The sequence below is a fragment of the Dermacentor albipictus genome, chromosome 2, assembly GCF_038994185.2.
Source record: "Dermacentor albipictus isolate Rhodes 1998 colony chromosome 2, USDA_Dalb.pri_finalv2, whole genome shotgun sequence".
Classification (NCBI taxonomy): Eukaryota; Metazoa; Arthropoda; class Arachnida; order Ixodida; family Ixodidae; genus Dermacentor; species Dermacentor albipictus.
Window position 1 is genome coordinate 58,915,996 of NC_091822.1, and position 17,733 is coordinate 58,933,728.

Below are 17,733 nucleotides of genomic sequence, written 5' to 3' on the forward strand. Positions count from 1 at the left end.
AAATCATTATAGCCGACCTCATCGACCTGGGACTTCCACCGCGCGTGATAAGATTCATCCACTCATTCCTTCAGAATCGCACATTTGCGATTAGAGTAGATGGAAGGCAAGAAAGACATTTCACATCGAACAGAGGAGTCCCACAAGGTTCGGTTTTGGCTCCTCTTCCCTTCAATGTTGCTCTAATACCTCTAGCCTAGCAACTACATCGGATTCAACACGTGAGGTTCTAAATCTATGCGGGTGACGTCACTTTGTGGTCCGTTCATGAAGATATATCTAGACAAACTCAACAGCTTCAAGAAGCCCTTGATGTTCTGAACAACTACGCTCGGAAAGCAGGTTTGGACATTTCCGCCCAAAAATCAAGCTATGTTGTGGTGGCCAACAAGAAAGGCGGCACAAAAATCACGCAGCACCCCTTTACATTTAGACTCGGCGCAGTGACAATCCCTGAGGCTTCTGAGGTCCGCATACTGGGTCTCGATATTCACCACTCCGGCAGTGGTGCACACTGGCTCCGTAAAACCAGACAGAGTTCGCCAAAAACACTTCACCTTATTCGTAGCATCGCAGCAAAGCAGCTGGAGCTCGTACTGACGTAACTCGATGGTTGGTGCGTGCAGTCTTGCAGCCGCGAATTTTATATCAGGCACAATTTCAACGGCTGACTTTGGCAGAGCTGGCACAGTTGGAGACGATTAATCGCGATGCTATGCGCACAATCAGAGCACTGCCCCGCATCACTCCGATACCAACCTTACCGGAACATGCCCAGCTCAACACAATTGCAGAGCTAGTTATGCAACGTGAAAAAGCACGTGAAATAAAAAAGCAACCTACTCCGGCTGTTACTGCGTTGCCTGCTCATTTTCAACGCGGCTCTCCGATTGACAATCAGCCCTATCCAATGCCTCCCTGGGAATTCACCAGCATCACAACTAATAAGCCAACGAAGTTACGACGCACCAATACAAGATGTATTATTGATGAACGCAATATCGTCGATGCATCATACTCTAACACCTGCAAAGTCTGTACGGATGTTGCCATTCTCCCAGACAGCGGAAGGACATCATTCCTGAGTACTACACACGAATTCATCAGCCGAGACCAGCGCTATTCATCTACGGAAGCGAGCGCTTTAGTAATGGAACTTCAAACCATCCACGACGCTGTGCAAGATGCGACATCTAAGCTGCCTATCATAAAGCAACTAGATATCTTCACTGATTCTTTAGCGGCTATTCAGGAACTCAAGAAGGTTGATAAGGCGATGGAAATCTGCGAGACAGTACACACTATGATTAGTAAAACAGCTACTTGCATCAAGGTACACTGGATTCAAGAGCATACAGCGAACCCTCACAACATAGCTGCTGACCAGCAGGCACACTGCCCTCCTAATCCTGATCTCCCGCCTATTCCCCTCCCACCTCAGCCCCTTAACTAGCTTCGAGCACGTCAACATTTTCTCCAGCAGGACACACGCGCTCTTATCCCACCGTGTGTCTGCTCCCTCCCTTACTAGAGTGGAGGAAGTTGTGCTTAGGAGGCTTCGGGCCGGGGTGGCCCTTACACCGGCTGTTATTTCAAGGTGGGACTGGTCGCATTTACCACTGGGTGCTACGGGTCTATACTGCTCCGTTCCTGTGATGGAAGCAGATGCATACCACCTAATATGGACATGCACTGGTTTAAAAACGGAACGCTCGCGTCTCCTACTGCAATCCGGCCTCCGCTACAGTGTGACAACCAGCTATGACCTCTGGATACATGACAACAGATTCCACAAAACACTGCTTCAATTCATACACAACACAGGCCTCACAGCACACATATATTACACATACACGCACCAAGGATAATGCCGTAAGCGCAAGTCTTTATCGCAATAAAATAAAAGAGTCCAGAATGTCCCTGTCGGAATTCACTGAACCAGTTTACGGTCTAATCCACTCCTCGTAGGACGGCACTCGCACCGCCCTCAGGTGGTGGTGCCACTGCTGAGCGTAGTGCTGGCTCTCCCAGAACAGATGGGCCGTGAATGGCCACGTGGCAATGCCACTGTCGGGGCACCTGTATGGCTCCTGGGGTGCTTCCTGGTCCGCAGCGGCTGTTGAGGGTCTGGGTTTCTAAGACGGAAGGGAATCAGGAGACGGCGGTGGAGGGTGTCTGTCCCGGCGTGGCCCGTTACTGCCACCACCAGTCCGGCACGTCCGGTGGGAGGAGGAAGCCGGGCCGGAGCCTATGCAGAAGCGCCTGCCCTGACCTGGGGACAACCACGGGAAGTGGGTCTGGCTATGATGGCACACTCGCACGCAGTTCCCTTTACCTTCAATAAATCAGTTTTTTTTTATTGTCGCCTCTCGCATACACGACAGAATTAAAAAGGTGGCAAGAAAAAAACCTGAATCGTCTCAGCTTGAATGAGCTTCTGCCATCCGTGCATAGACAACATACAGCAAAATACATAGGCAAGAAATGAACCTACAGAGGAGTATTCGTCTTTTTTTTTAAGTTTTAAATGTACAGAGAATATGTGTGTAACATAATATGAAACATTTAAGCAATAAACACAAACAATACAAAAAGAAACTGCATCAAGACATGTATTATCTAATTAGCGTTAGCACTAATCCGACATTTTAGCATAATACCATAACTACTATTGAAACATCTTAGCATAGTAGATCAAGAGAATGTATTCAGTGTACAAAGTTATTCCTTGGGCTATGCAGAAATCGAATACTTCTTCCTTCGTTAGCGTTAGCATATCTGTATATCGTGCCTAGCGTGCATTTAATTGTAAGTGGCACTCTGTACCCGCAGTGGTTGCTTTGTGGGTATGGTGTTGGGCTGCTGAGCACGAGGTCACGGCATCGAATCCCGGCCATGGTGGCCGCATTTCCACGGGGGCGAAATGCGAAAACACCCGTATACTTTGACTTAGGTGCGCATTAAATAACACCAGGTGGTCGGAATTTCCGGAGTCCCACACAACGGCGTGCCTTACAAGCAGAAAGCGCTTTTGGCATGTAAAACCCCATAAAATAATAAGTGGCACTGTGTGTCGAACCCTTTCTGTACCACAATGTGCGCGAGAAAAGGCGATTTCAAATGGCGGTTAGTACTTAAAGGCATACAAAACTATGGTTTCCTTTAAACTTGAGAGGTCTAAAAACTTTTTAAGTTTGCCGAGTTCAGAGCTTTTATACATTGTTAGTAATTTGGGAGTGTAAATTTTGTCCGATTTTATTATCTTATGCTTACGAAAAGTGGATCTGTGGGTTTTGTATTGAAACTGGGAATTATCAATAGACCATAGTGCCTTTTTCTGTATTAATGCAAGTTTATGTAGGTTTGTAAGTGTGGTGTTTCCCCTGTTAGATACGGGACATTTTTCTGAGCCTCCTTCGAGTTCACTTAGACCACATCGAATCGCACCACAGCTAATTAAGGAGCGCAGAAGCACGGATACCACATTCCCGAGGCGCGGCACGTGCAAACAAGTTGGCGTCCCCCTCCTCGTGTGCCGTAGGTGGAGCTATTCACTGCTTGACTCTTCCCGAAAGTGAAGCCAGAGCCTGGCACAGTTCCAGGTAACGTGGGTCCAGAGGCAAGATGGCTGTAAGGCACCGTGAAAACCCTGTCCGCCTTGGTCCGCTGTCGCCCCCATCCGCCTACTGTGACGGCGCATTGCAAGTCAGCAAGGCAAGACCGCAGGGAGAAGTAAACCCTCGGAAAATGGGGGACCAAGCAGTGACCCTCTCCGCCGGGTGCGACACCTGAGCGGGCTCGCCGATTGGCCGAAAATGGCGTCACCTGAGCGGGCTCTCCCATTGGTCGAGCGTGACATGTGTTCGAGACACCGAAGGGCATAATAGACACAGACCGGGAGCATTCCTAGAGCATTCCTTGATTCATCTCTTTGGAGCTTCTTGCCACGGGCCGCAGCGTCTGAGTTGCTGCCGGCCCGTAATGACTCTACGACTGTTAATTGACTGTACCTGTAAATAATGTAAATAAACCTCCCAAGATTTTCATCCTTACGTCCTCCTCAACTTTGACACCCCATAGTGCTGCGCACTAGTACAAGTGAGAATTCAACAAAGCGTAGTACAGAATAATTTTTACATTAATCGGAAGAATGTGGTGACAATGACTTACCACAGCGGCAGCTTTACTTAACTTATTAGATTTTCTATGTGCTTATTCCAAGACATATGCTCCATAAGAACGACTCCGAGTAATTTTACTCACCTTTCAATGGTGATTTGGTAAGGACCTAGCTAGGGTTATGCACCCAGCTGCTATTTCCGCAGATCGATGTGGACGAAACAGGTTACACTTCGTTTTAGATTCATTTAGGTTAAGCCTGTTTCTTTTGTACCCCACATAAGTTGATGACAAAAGACCGTAGCTTTAGGTAGTATTTATTTCTTATTTACACCATCTACAAGGAGTGAGCAATCGTCTGCATATATAAGGTAATGAGATTGATCATAAATTCTTACGATATCGTTTATCTAGAAAAGGAAAAATATTGGGCCCTAAATGATTCCATGAGGAACTCCAGATTCAATGGCCATCAGCCTGTATTTATGTTTGTTTCCATCGACATGAGGAAGGCGGAAGTTTAAATAGCTTTTCTTTAGTTACAAAGCCATTCCTCTAAAACCATAGCGTTCTAATTTATCCAGTAGTGTTAAATGATTGACTCAATGGAATGCCCTAATTAACTTCGTCTTAATTGTTACCAAGCGTAGTGGGTTCGAGTCTCCTTCACGATATCAATTGAAATACAAATTGCAACTCTGGCCGGTTCGCTATTACCTCCATATTGAGTCATGGGTTCGAGTGCCTTAGTTAAATACAGTCGGGGGTTCGACTCCCACCAAAGGTAATGAGTTCGACTCTCGACGTTGGCGATGACAATTATAATTCAACTGAGAGGTATGGCCGGTTCACCTATATCACCGTGCTGGGTCGCGGGTTCGAGCACTTTATTAAGTTCGTCCTAGTTAAAGCCAAAGGTCACTGGAAAACCAATGGGAAGTCAGCGCTCATCATGTCAACTGTTGAAGGAAAAAAACCAGTCACAAAACACAGAGGACAAGAGGAGAGGTTCACACCACAACGACTGGACTATCAACGCAGCTTTATTAGAAATGGCGTAGTCCCAGCAATGCCAGAAGAGCATGCGCAACCACACCATCGCTAATCACAGAGCATGAAGAGACAAGCTATTGCATCTATAGTGACCGACCTAGAAATGCAATATCTTTTTCAAGTAAGCCCACCGAGGTTGTACTAATGCAGTCGTCACCTAATAAACTGATGTAGTACGCTTCCATGATTTCTCGATTTTCTTGGCCCTTGCCCCTATCAAGAATCGTCACATTGCTAAACAAAGGGTAACAGCCACATTCATTGCAATGGCGAGGCAAGTTTGCACCATTATTCGACCCAAGGAAGGAGTGGTGCTCACGCAGGCGGTCATGATGCTCACGCAGGCGGTTTGGCCTGTATAAACTCTTTCGCATGTGAGAGGGAACTTATACACAACACCTGCGACACATGCAGTAAAACGGCTTTCATGCTGAGTTGTGCAAACATGGTTCCTCACCCTGCCTCGAGAAATGCCTGAGCAGTGACCCGAAAGCTTGCAAGGGGCACAAAACATTGCACTTGCTCCCTACTTGGCAGCAACCTTTTTTGTCCAACTTTTTGCCTTTTTTGTTTTGTGACTGTTTTTTTCACTTCAACTATGTACCAACTGGCCCGGATTTCAACCCTTCTGCGTGTCACCTGTTCCTGTCCCTTCATACTCAAACTGAGTTGCGCGAAGGCAAGAGAACAAAGGTCGTGGGTTCGACTCCCATAAAAGGTCGTTGGCTCGACTCTCGACGTTGGGGATAGCAATTGTAATCCAACTTGGAGATATGGCCGGTTCGCCCATAACCCCAAATGGGTTTGACTGCCGCCAAAGCTCGTGGGTTCGACTCCCTGGAAGTTTTGTTGCCATCATAGCTGACGGCATAACGCCAGATATCTTTTTTTTTTCGTCCGAGGAGGCGTCTAAGGCTTTGGCCCTAATAGATGTCGCAAAGTGAGGACTAAGAGGCCTAACAGCGCAGATACACGGCTTCAGTCGAACAGCATGGACAATCTCCGACTCGTGCGTTCCACGTCGGGGCGGCATGCACCATTCAGAAGAGCTTTTCAGGTAACGGTGGACCAAAGTCAACACCCAAGCTTGATCGTACGGGTAGTATTCGACTAGTCGATGGTGAAGATTGTAGCGTTTGCAAAGCGCGCTGAAGCGTGAATTAAACGTGCAACACGCTGGAGCTCAGGCGGCACGGATGGATTATCGGCACTGGAAAGCGGGACTTGCAGAGCTTGCTGTATTTTGTTCTGGACGAAGCTGGAGATGGACTCAGCAGTAGAGTGAGGTGGGCAGTAAGGGCGTTGCCTCTCGTCGCACACCACATGACCCGATAACGTCGCGGATCGAGTCAATTTTGCTTTCGACAGCTCCAGTGGGTTTCATTGTTGAGGCGACAATACTTGTCAGTTTACTAGGTCAATCGCTGGGTCAGCACGTTTCCATTGCCGCAACTTCAGTAACAAACTTCGGCCACAGCCTTTGGGTGACTTCGAACGACGCATGGAATACCTGTTCCATTTCTTTTTGTATTAGGTGAGGAGCTTTTCTAGGCTCTACAAGAGGCATGTCATGTGCTCAACCTACGCAGTCACGCTTTCGCTCGACATCCGGATAGGAGAATGAATTGCCCACTCGGGTCGTTCGCAGCGAAAAGCGTTGGTGAAGCTTTCCCGCAGGAAACAGCAGAACTCGCTCTGCTAAAGAAACAGCTGTTCTCAGTTCTCGTGTCACCTGCGTGCGCAGCTGTTTAGGCTGAAGCAAACGTCCTTCATATTTGTCTCGTCATTCCATTACTGAATGCAGCGACGTTTTCAAACTCAGCTACCCCGTCCTTAAATAATTTAAATTATTGAGTTTTACATGCCAAACCACGATCTGATTATGGCGCAGGCCGTAGTGGGGGACTCCGGAAATTCGAAGCGCCTGGGGTTCTTTGAGGTGCACCTAAATCAAAGTACACGGGTGTTTTCGCATTTCATCCGCATGGAAATGCGGCTGCCGTGTCCAGGATTCGATCCCCGCGACCTCGCGCTTAGCAGACGTGCTGGGCTGCTAAGCACGAGGTCACTAAGCAACCACGGTGGGTCTACCCAGTCCTCCACGCTCTCGAATGTAGAACCATGGAACGCTTCTGGCACTCGTTGTTTCTAAAACGTGTAATGGTTACACGGCGCACGTTACATGCCGTTTACTGTATGTAGTAGCAGTAGACGATGTTGCCTGGGGAAGAAGTCCAAACTCGGGAGGAGTTCTCAGATTCTTCAGCTCGCCTGGTGAACGAGTGTCTTTGGCACAGAGCTGACCTTCTAGTTTCAAGGAGGTGCTTGGAACATCGGATGGAACTACCCACTTAGCCGACCACTTTCTCACTTGTGCTACGAAGGTATAGAAAAGGTGCTGCGCATGCAGGAAAGTGAGCACTAGCCTAAGCTGCCTGAAAATCCTCGCACAAATGCACTCGCAGTCGCAAACTGTTCCTTGCAGCACCTAGTGGCAATACAAAAACCACGAATGAAGCCCAAAAATACAAAACAAAATGTTTCTTGAGAAATTACTTCAGCCCTACTAACAGTGGCGTAGCTAGGTTGTCTGGCACGAAGGGCCCATGGTTTTCTGTCAAACACCCCACCCTGGGTGTATTAAGGAAGGAGAGGATATCGCAAATTTCCGGGGAGCGGGGGGGGGGGGGAGGGGTAACGTTTCACCATGATATTTCAGCACTGGCATAGGCGCCTTGGGTACCACACATGCCCCCCTCCCCTTCGCTTTTCCTCCCAATGATCGCGAGTGTAGCAGGTATTCACGCTGCTTTATTTTCGGCACCAAATAACACAGGGCGCTACGCTGATAACTTGTGATAAATTCATTTTGCATCACCTGTCAGACTGTAAGGCTTGCCAGCCAGTACAGAGGCGGCCCAACCGTATATTTGCCGTCATACCACATTATTAACGATTCCTCTCTATTTTGTGTTACATTGCAAATTTGAGCCGTATGTTTGTACACTGATGAGTTACTTTGCATTTTTATTACCCCCCTTACTTATTGCTCTGTCAAGGGGCCTGTAAGGTATATCCAATAAATAAATAAATAAATAAATATGCCTGACAAGTAACAAATATATTTTAATAAAGTTTTAATTAGCCAGATGAGAGGCAATATTTCATTTACAAAACTAAAGGCCGACAGTCAGCTATTGCCCAAAAACAACTTCACAAAAATCGCCGTGTAGTAATTGGGCTGTGGGCCGCCCTGAACCCCAAAAAATATTAAATAGCGTGTTAGTGACGCTGATCTCCCCACCCCTTTAGAAAGCGCCACCTGCTTCCCTGCTGTGTGGGCGCCAATGCTACGGCAATTACGAGGTCTCTTCATTCTGATCCATAAAAGCTTTCTTTATTTGCTGGTATGGGAAAACGTGAGTAAACGAGCTGGAGTACCACCGCAAGGATGGGAACGGAATAGAGCACGATTCGCATCGATCCATAGAGCCACCAGGTAAAAAAGGAAGAGAAGGCTGCGATGAAACCCGTGTAAGCTAAAGCGTGAGCTGCTGTTGGTCTGCATTCGTAGTGGAGAGAATGCAGATATCGACATCACTGCGGCACTATTTCATATTTCATTCGGTACTGCGATATTGGGCAACCCAGAGTGCCAAAGTACTGCACGCTCTAACATCCAATACGATTTTGTTTAGGGAAAAAATTTTTGTTCAGTTCATAATGCAACTTTGGGTCGGCAATTCCGGAATTTCCTCTATGATTGCTAATTAAGCAGGAATTTAAGATATCCCAATGTGTTATCTGACATATCTCGCAGGATAACGAGTTCCTAGTGGTGAGAAACACACATACCCTGAAAGAATATCGGAAATGTCGTCACAAATTCATCAAATTATACACTGTATTTCTGACATGAAGACAACAACAACAACCTAATGATATAAAGGTGGCTAGCTAGTACTAGAAGACATTGTTTTTATTCAGCACCGCGAAACTGAGGCAAAACAAATACATACGACACAAAGCTGATAAACCGAACACTCTATACAGGATGTCCCAGCTAACTTTTGCTAGAGTTTCAATATATGCAAATGCCACCTAGCTGGACAGAACCACGGTAATGTTGTAATGGTTGTAACGATAAGGTAATATTGTAATATAACGCAAAGTGCATCGAGTGACCAGATGCGCGCCAACTTTGCGTGTAGTCGCGAGCTTCTGTCACGCTGTCAAAACACTTTTACCTAGCACGGACAGACCAACAGGAAGGTATATCGCGAGTTTAAGATGTTGCTCTACAATTTTCTCATTCACACTTGTCAACTATTTATTATATTTGAGAAGTTGATTAATTAATCAAGACTAACTATCTAGCTAGACGGAATGAAAAAAAAAATATTTGAGTATATGCAAGCGACGGCAAACAGCATTACCTTGCATCTGTCCAGCAACATGGCATTCGCATATTTTTAACCTCTGGCTAAAGTTAGCTGTGACACCCTGTATATACTGACGGCACACGAACCTTCATTGGAGAGGAGCGCACCGCAGGAGTTTCCCCTATGGTGAGCTTAGAGACAACTTAGCGAAATATTTTTGAGGCCGCACATTCGTGCAATTATTACGTAGGATGTTGATAAAAGTGCAGCCGACAATTCAGCTGCGCTACACATCTGGTACATCAGGAACACGAGCTCGAACTGCTGGTTACTGGGCCATTCTTTACAATTCTAGTCAAGCCGGCGGAAAGAGGGGAGTCTTCCGACATATGTGAGGTGTCCTCCCCAACTGGCACCAGGCACCGGTGAACCCCGGCTCCCGCCCACGCCCACGTTACTACGCCACTGGCTGCTAGTGATCTGTGTCGCGATCTTTAGAAACATTGCGGCGGGGGGGGGGGGGATACATCGCACAGGTATGTGGTTTTCTTAAAGGGTCATGACACTTAATCCTTCAGCTTCAATTATTTGTTGCACAATAATGTGTATGGTTGTTTGTAAATGTAAACGCATTTTGTCCAGTTGAACATATATATTTCAACTTTTTAGTGCCACAATTGCACAATAAAGCAGTGTTCGGATGATGAGTTGGATGAAATGAATTGGCACCTTAGGAAACGGTTGTCTTGTGTAAGAGAACTGCAAGACAAAGGCTTCTCCCAGCGATGTCCAATTACCCCTAGCTTGTGCTAGCTGATTCCAACTTGTGCCTTCAAATTTTCCAATTTCATTAGGCCACCTAAGTTTCTGTGGTGATCGACTGCGCTTCACTTCCCTTGGCACCCGTTGTGTAACTCTAATAGGCCACTGTTTATCTACCCTAAGCGTTAGCATGTCATTATGTAATGCAAAGAACGGAAGTCGGGGCACAAGATTGAAACACGTAATTGTCGCCATGCTTTGTTTTCTTTTTGCACATTCTTCTCGCAGGTTAGCTCTCGTTTTTCATTGCATGAGTACAGAAATAGCAGGCATCATTCAACGAGGATGCCCTTGCTGCGTCGTTGGGTGCAAAAAAAAAAAACCACGCGCGGCGTAAAACTTGCGATGTTGTTTGCAACTGTTCTTAAAAAGAGTTCGCAGCACTGGCCCCTCATTTTCTGACTTCACACAGCCATTCCAAAATATAACGGACGCTGTCGGTTGAAACGGTTTAGAGGCAACCATGTGAAATCCGAATTTCAAGATAAAACGTATGCTGAAAGTAGTTTTTCTGCATAAGACCATATTTGGCCCTCTACTCGATAATGATGAACTGATAACAATCAGACTTTTCTTGCATGGTCTCTTTTAGTAAGCAACTGCATCATCACCGAAGAGCGTCTCACCCCGCACAAAATAGCTCTTTACGAAGCGTTCATCGCAGCCTCAACTATGCGGCATCTCTCATAGCCCATTTCGTTGCTTTCGCTTGTTAAATAGTATTATTTGATTGCTGTAATTTCCATCCCCAAGCTCTTGTGTTTGTGACCCGAGCGTGCGTGTTACGACAGCGGCCAGGTGATGGTGACGGCGACCGCGCTCATTTGACGACCACGGTGGGACTTCTACTCGGGCCGTTCGGAAAGAGTTAGATATCCTGATTGCTGGCTTCTTTAGATATATGCCAGAAAAAAATTGGTTTACATAGCCAGAGAAAAGTGGCTCGTTGCGTCTTCTGCAGCTAATTGTTTTACAAACGTACTTAGCTGTGTCATTTTCATCTGTTCACGTTAGAAACTCCGATGTCATTCCTATTCTCGTGAAGAAAAGTGAAAACCTTTCTGACTTGGGCCGATGACGAAGGCGGTAGGTGGTCGCAAAGCTCCTACGTAGTAAGGGGAAAGAACTGTAAATGCGGGCCTATTGTGTAGGTGGTGAAACCTGACGCAGCGCGTAAATGTGCTAGTTACCACGAGAGGGCTAGAAACGGAGACGTCATGCACGCGTGAATTGTCTCAAAGAGCTAGGTGATTTTTTTTTTTTTGCGCGAGGCAAGCATGTGTGTAAGCTGTGATACGTGCTATAAGAGAGACACAGTAGCCATACAAGTGTAAAGAAATCGCAGAGTTTTCTCATTTTCATGTTGGGCTCCTGAAAAAAAGGCAAGGTTAACTATTCTTTTCAGATTTCTATGAGGTGGTGGGCTAGGAATCGCTAGTGCGTAACGCAAGATATAAATATTTACTTGTATTTAAGCGATCCTGATCATCAGCAGCAGCCTATTTTAGGTTCACTGCAGGACGAAGGCATCTCACTGCGATCTACACTTACCCCTGGCTTACGCAAATTTTCTAATTTTATCACCCTACCTAATTTTCTGCCGTCACCGACTGTGCTTCACCTCCCATGGCACCCATTCTGTAACTCTAATGGTCCACTGGTTATTAAGAACATTACTTGGCGTGTCCAGCTCCATTTTTTTCTCAGAATTTTATGTACTATATCAACTATAACAATTTGTTCTTTCATGTCCATGAAACCAGTTTCTCTTAAGAATGCAATCAGTAGAAGCGTAGTTCCTTCGCACGCTATACCTGATCCTTCGGGGTACACAAGGGGTTGCAGGCACGCATGAAGAATGTCTTTTTTTTTAATTCTCCAGAAGAGCGGGCCTTTCACCTTGACATTTCGGTCATGATCACAGAATGTGTCCCGTGACTCTTGTTTCGTCGCACGCCGTACAGCTGGAAGAATTGATACGCCCCACCTTAAATAAGCACGCTGGTGTGCGAGCAGATCCTGTCTTTATTCCATAATTCTTCCGTGGTTTACCATCCATCAAGTCCCCGTGCAAATCACTATTACTCGTCAAATAACTCGGCAACAGAGGCTTCGCACTAAAGCTTCAGTGGATTCCCTCCCACATTGGCATTGCTGGCAACGACAAAGCTGCTGCTCTTAGATACGCTGCGCTTGATCATGATCACAAAGTCAGGCCTAAAACAGTAATCAAGTTTAAAAAGCCTCAGATTCGAAATCACTTTGCGTCACTTTGGATTCCACTACACATTACCTGCCTAACCAAGGGCTTTCGTCCAGTGGAAGCTCCTATATCACTTCTATACCAATGTTTACCTTGTTCCCAGGCTTCTTTGTTAACCCTTAATATTTTGCACAGGCAGAATGCAATGATGGTACACATTGCAATGCCAGTGGTAAGCCCGCAGTAAGTCTGTCCTAATGCCTGGCGCATGCACGCCAACTCATTTTTATTATTCTGTAAATTCCCTTCTCATGGTCGGGGTTTTCTGAGAATCATTGACCTCAATAAATGTAATCCTCTGTTCGGCCGGCCCTGGAGACAGCGAAAGACGCAGGAGCCCTGGACTATGGGCGCCTCCCGCACAAGCAGAAGGACACCGGCTTGTCCTTTCTTAGTTTAATAAATGTTTCTCCTCCTCCTCTGCGCTGAATGGCTATGACGAATTCTTGTTTTATTGCAAGTCTAGTGATCACTACATTTGTTCTTGCACTTTCTCAATTAAGCTCCTCAATCATTTGTTGAAATTCATATGCAGTGTGGCTGAACAGGACAATGTCATCTGCAAACCGAAGGTTGTTGAAATATTTGCCGTTCATCCTTACTCTTAAGCCTTTCCTCTGAAATAGGTTGAATACTTCTTCTAAGCATGCAGTGAATAGCACTGAAGAAATTGTGTCTCCTTGCCTGACCTTTTTCGTGATCACTAATGTTTCGCGCGGTAAAACAAGGTATCTGTGGAATCTTTGCAGATACGTCCTAAGATATTCAGGTACGCCTCCTGTACTCCTCCACTATGCAATGCCTCCAGCACTGCTGGTACCTCTACTGAATGAAATGCATTTTCGTTATATATAAATGCCATATAGAAACGTTGATTCGTCTCCGCAGATTCCTCAATTAGGCTGGCTTCTCTACCTGAAGCCTGCCTCTTCAATTGGTTGAGTGAGTTCGTATTGCCCTGATTCTACTGTAAAGTATTGTGGCGAATATTTTATACAATACTGAAAACAAGCTAGTCGGCCTATACTTCTTCCATTCTTTAACGTCTCCCTTCTTATAGATTAGTTTAATGTGGACATTCTTCCAGCTCTCTGGTATACTTGAAGTTTTAAAGCATTGCGTATACAGGGCCGCAAGCTTTTCAGGCGCTATATTTCATCCATCTTTGACTAAGTCGAATGTTATTCCATCTGCTCCACTTGCTTCCCCCCAGAGCGTGTCTTTCAAGGTCATTCTAACTTCATCGCTAGATATAGAAGGAGCCTCGGTATTCCATTTCGTTACAACTTCAAATAAAGTGGTGATACCAACGCCCTTTTATCAGAGCGGTCCTTTAAGTGAGGTTCCGCATGGTTTTGTACAATTTTGTTGTGCCTTCTCAAGGCATGTGTGAAGCCACTCATGGCTGCTTCAAAGAAGATTCTGTGTCGCGTTCGGTTTACGTTGTCCCCATATTTCATTTGCGTGTTCGAGCAGTGTTACGTGTAATAAATTGTACCGACATTTTGTCCACGCAATATGACTAATCCTTTTGTAATTATCGTGGCACTGTGCGTGTACCGGGCAAGCAGTTTAAGGGTACAAAACAAGCGATTGTACCAACAAGTGTGAATACCTATTACTGTAAGTTGCATACTTCCAATACCGCAGTTAAACGTGCTTGGCAGAAAGGAGTGCGTTCGTTCGACAAGGAAGATGTTGTTTATGTGCAGAAAACCGGACACTATCGAGCATGTTCTTCTATATTCCTTGAATACGGGGAGGGTGTGTCATTCTGGGATACCTTAGAGTGCTCTTTGAACAATGACTTTCCTCTTAACGGTCACAGCATTCGGTACCTCTTGAGGATAACGCGTAATTGGATGGTATATTGTTGCTGCAAGTGGACATTATCTGGCGATCTCTTATGGCAGTAAGACATACAGATGTTGACGGATGTTGACAATAGACCTGGGAAGGAATATTTTAAGTCTAAACCTCACGCAAGCCATTTTACGCGCGGCAGCGACAAGCGACGCGATGGAGATGGCTGTCGCGTTCGCTGTTCGCCTAAAAATCCAACCGCAAGCGAGCGGCTACGTTGAGCGACGTCACCCTGGTGTTGCCGGCATGAGAGCGGCAAATATGCGTCGAAACTGGGGTGACGCCTCCTTGTTAATTTAGGTTGATGTTTTTTGCTATAGAAGAGCGGCCTAAAATATTTCTGAAGGTCTTGCAGTAGGTTCTTATCATCGTAAGTACCAAAATGTGGCGTTCGTTCGTTCCGTGCGACAATCGGTAGTAGTGGAACGACGTATATCCAGTTCTGGCTTCGAGCTATTGACTACTCACTTATAGCAGTTCCGGGCGATGAGTGACGAATGCTAGATTTCTGGAAGGCAGCGGTTCAGTCGCATTGTACGTAATGCACTATAATTTTTCAGAATAATAAAGCCTGGCACAAGACGAGATAGGAGCCTCCCTGCGGCTAAGTGTCTTGAGTAAGGCGAAAAATGATTTGCATGAAACAGTTATTGTGTGACTCATAATCAGATTTGGGTTATAGAACGCAAATCCCTAAGATGTAATTTTTTATCGCTTCTACCGGCGCAGCCTGACGCTGGGTCTGCCAACACCGTCGTGCAGCGAAGCTACAAGCCAAAATGCCAAGGGCTGGAAATATCTGATTGGCGCGAACATTCCTGCTGGAATCCGCTGGCTCTCTGTTGAACGAGCTTGTGCGTTTCGGTATTATCCGTGATGTAGTTGTGTGTGTCACCCTGTTCTTAATTTCTAGTATTTAAATAAGACACCCGGATTATTAGGTTATTATTTTATGTATTTATCATCCTAATCTTTACTTTGTTCATTGCCATAACAACTCTGTGACTCCCTTAACACACGTGCCACAATGGCCCAGTAGTTATGGCACTGTGCTGCGGTGCTCGAAGTCATGGGTTCGATCCTGGCTTCGGCATCCACAGTTCTATGAGAGCGTGACGCAAAAACGCTCATGTACTTAGATTTACGTGAACGTTAAAGAACTGCAGGGGGTCCAAAGTATTGCAGAGTCCACCACTACAATGTGCCACTGAAGAACGTGGTTTCGGCACGTAACTTCCGACAATTTACTTTTTTTTTCCATCCAAACTATACGTGTGACAGGTGACACAGACTGCAATGATGCAAAATGAGTTATCGCTCGTATGGAAGGCTACACTGTATTTTATTTTGGTGTCCTACAAAACGCGGCTTTTCATTAGGTTTGCAGATAGTGGGTACATGAACTGCAAATGGTCCTCGTCCTTATATCAGTGAATGAATGAAGGGGTCTGGATAGAGGAATATTTGCACAAATGAATAAATCTAATAATGCAGTCGCCTCTAGCTATCAGCGCACCAAATGCAGACGTGTGAGTTCCCGTTCTGGGGCGTCTTCATTCAAATGCTGACCACTGCCTTTTGCTGGCCACGACTAATAAAACACCGATTTTGGCGCCTTTCTAGTAGCCGTGCCGACGCTTTCGCTCGTACCACCAAATTCAACTACATCACATGAAGGCATAGGCAAAAATAGGCGTGTGGGTGGGCATAGGCGCCCACCCACACGTATGTAACACCGATACGCGAGAAAAAAAAAAGACTGCCGCAAATCGACAGTGGAACGGCATCTTCCGCCGAGCTATGGCGTCATCAGCGAATGAAGTGCGACAAGTTTCCACTCAACAAACTGATACGGCCGCCCACGGCACCAGGACGGCGACTTAGATGTTCGACAGACAAGCTCTCGCAGCCTATATGGAGGCCATCTCCGGAAAAGGTAGCGAGATTCTCAGTGATGCCAGAAGAAATATACTCAACATCTATTTGTATACACGCCCCAACGTCTACATGCCACTGATTAAAGTAGGCGCTTCTCCATGCAACAAGTGTGCACAAGTTCTGAGCAACTCAGGCAAACCTCTTTTTCAGGTATTGAATCAGAACTGTTTGACAAAATTATGCTGGTTTCAAGTGATCGGCTAGGGTGGAATAAAGATTGTCTCTCTACCCAGCGCTTCGACAAGGGAACTTGATGCCCTGACAATAAGAACCTTTGTCGAAACGTGGCTCCAGTAACAATCCTTAATCGTCTAATGAAGATCATTTTCAGGTAGTACAACAAGCCCATGGCGTGAGCCGAAATGCTAATATCAGCGCGAGCGTGCCTATACATAAGACTAAGGAAAGAAACCGTTTATGAACACTTACCCAGCCAGATGCAGTGCGTTCGAGCATGGCCAAAATAAATCGAACCTTGAAGAATATCCAGCAGAACAATAAAATAGAGAACTTATTAACGCAGACGAACACGCATAAATACGGCAAGCATTTTAGGTTAAAAGCTCGAGCAGCACTTTCATATGTCGAGCTCTGAATGTCTCTCCCACAGAATGGTCTAGCGTACCTTCATCGTCCGAAAACGCTTCAATGTTATCTTACGCGACGACTTGAAGAGATGCAGCAGGAAGCTTTCTTCTTAAGTACTCAAGATACAACAAAGACGATAGTGTCAGTGCTTTGCGGTGCCGAGCGCCTGGTGCCCAGCATACAATCGAATGTAAGGATGCCGCTTACTTTTGGCCTCTCTGCAGTTCGTATACCTTACTTAACTCCACAACATCGCTGTCTATTGGAAATCTAGTGTTTGAGGATTTGGTATCGCCTCTGCTATGCAGCAAGCCATACAACAAGTACATGTGCTCTCGTGCATTCAGCAATTTTTCACCACGTCAGTCCCTGAAATAGGGAAGAACTCATCATGAGAATGCGTGATCATAGAATACACACATGTGTTATATGTGCAAGCTGTTCCGTGTTCATTCAGCTGTTCATGAGTTCACTCGCGAGCGAAAAATTTCTGATTGTGTCGTGCTGGCCTGAATCACCAGGAACTTGTATGCTGTGAAAAAGGTCATGATCGCGGGAAAGCACATAAATATAATTATAGTTAAAAAAAGAGGATCTCACTGATATGTGGCAATCGGTTATAGGCGGAGCTTTCTTTGGCGTTTAAAGGGCTGCTACGACGATTTTTCGATATCCTCTCACATGAATAAAAATTTGAAATTACGT

At 45.8% G+C, this 17,733-nt stretch overlaps 1 protein-coding gene across 5 annotated transcripts in view; it reads right to left on the reverse strand.

The window, feature by feature from the left end:
- Window positions 1-17,733, reverse strand: part of LOC139055421 (monocarboxylate transporter 13-like) — a 218,094-nt gene that overhangs the window by 39,458 nt on the left and 160,903 nt on the right. For 2 of the 5 annotated variants that reach the window (XM_070532882.1, XM_070532880.1), the window contains one exon: window positions 1,860-2,272. The gene's annotated coding sequence lies outside the window, so the exon portion shown is untranslated. Of the gene's footprint in view, window positions 1-1,859; window positions 2,273-16,869; window positions 17,031-17,733 lie in introns of those variants that run through there. The other 3 variants (XM_070532883.1, XM_070532881.1, XM_070532884.1) reach the window with 3 other exon arrangements.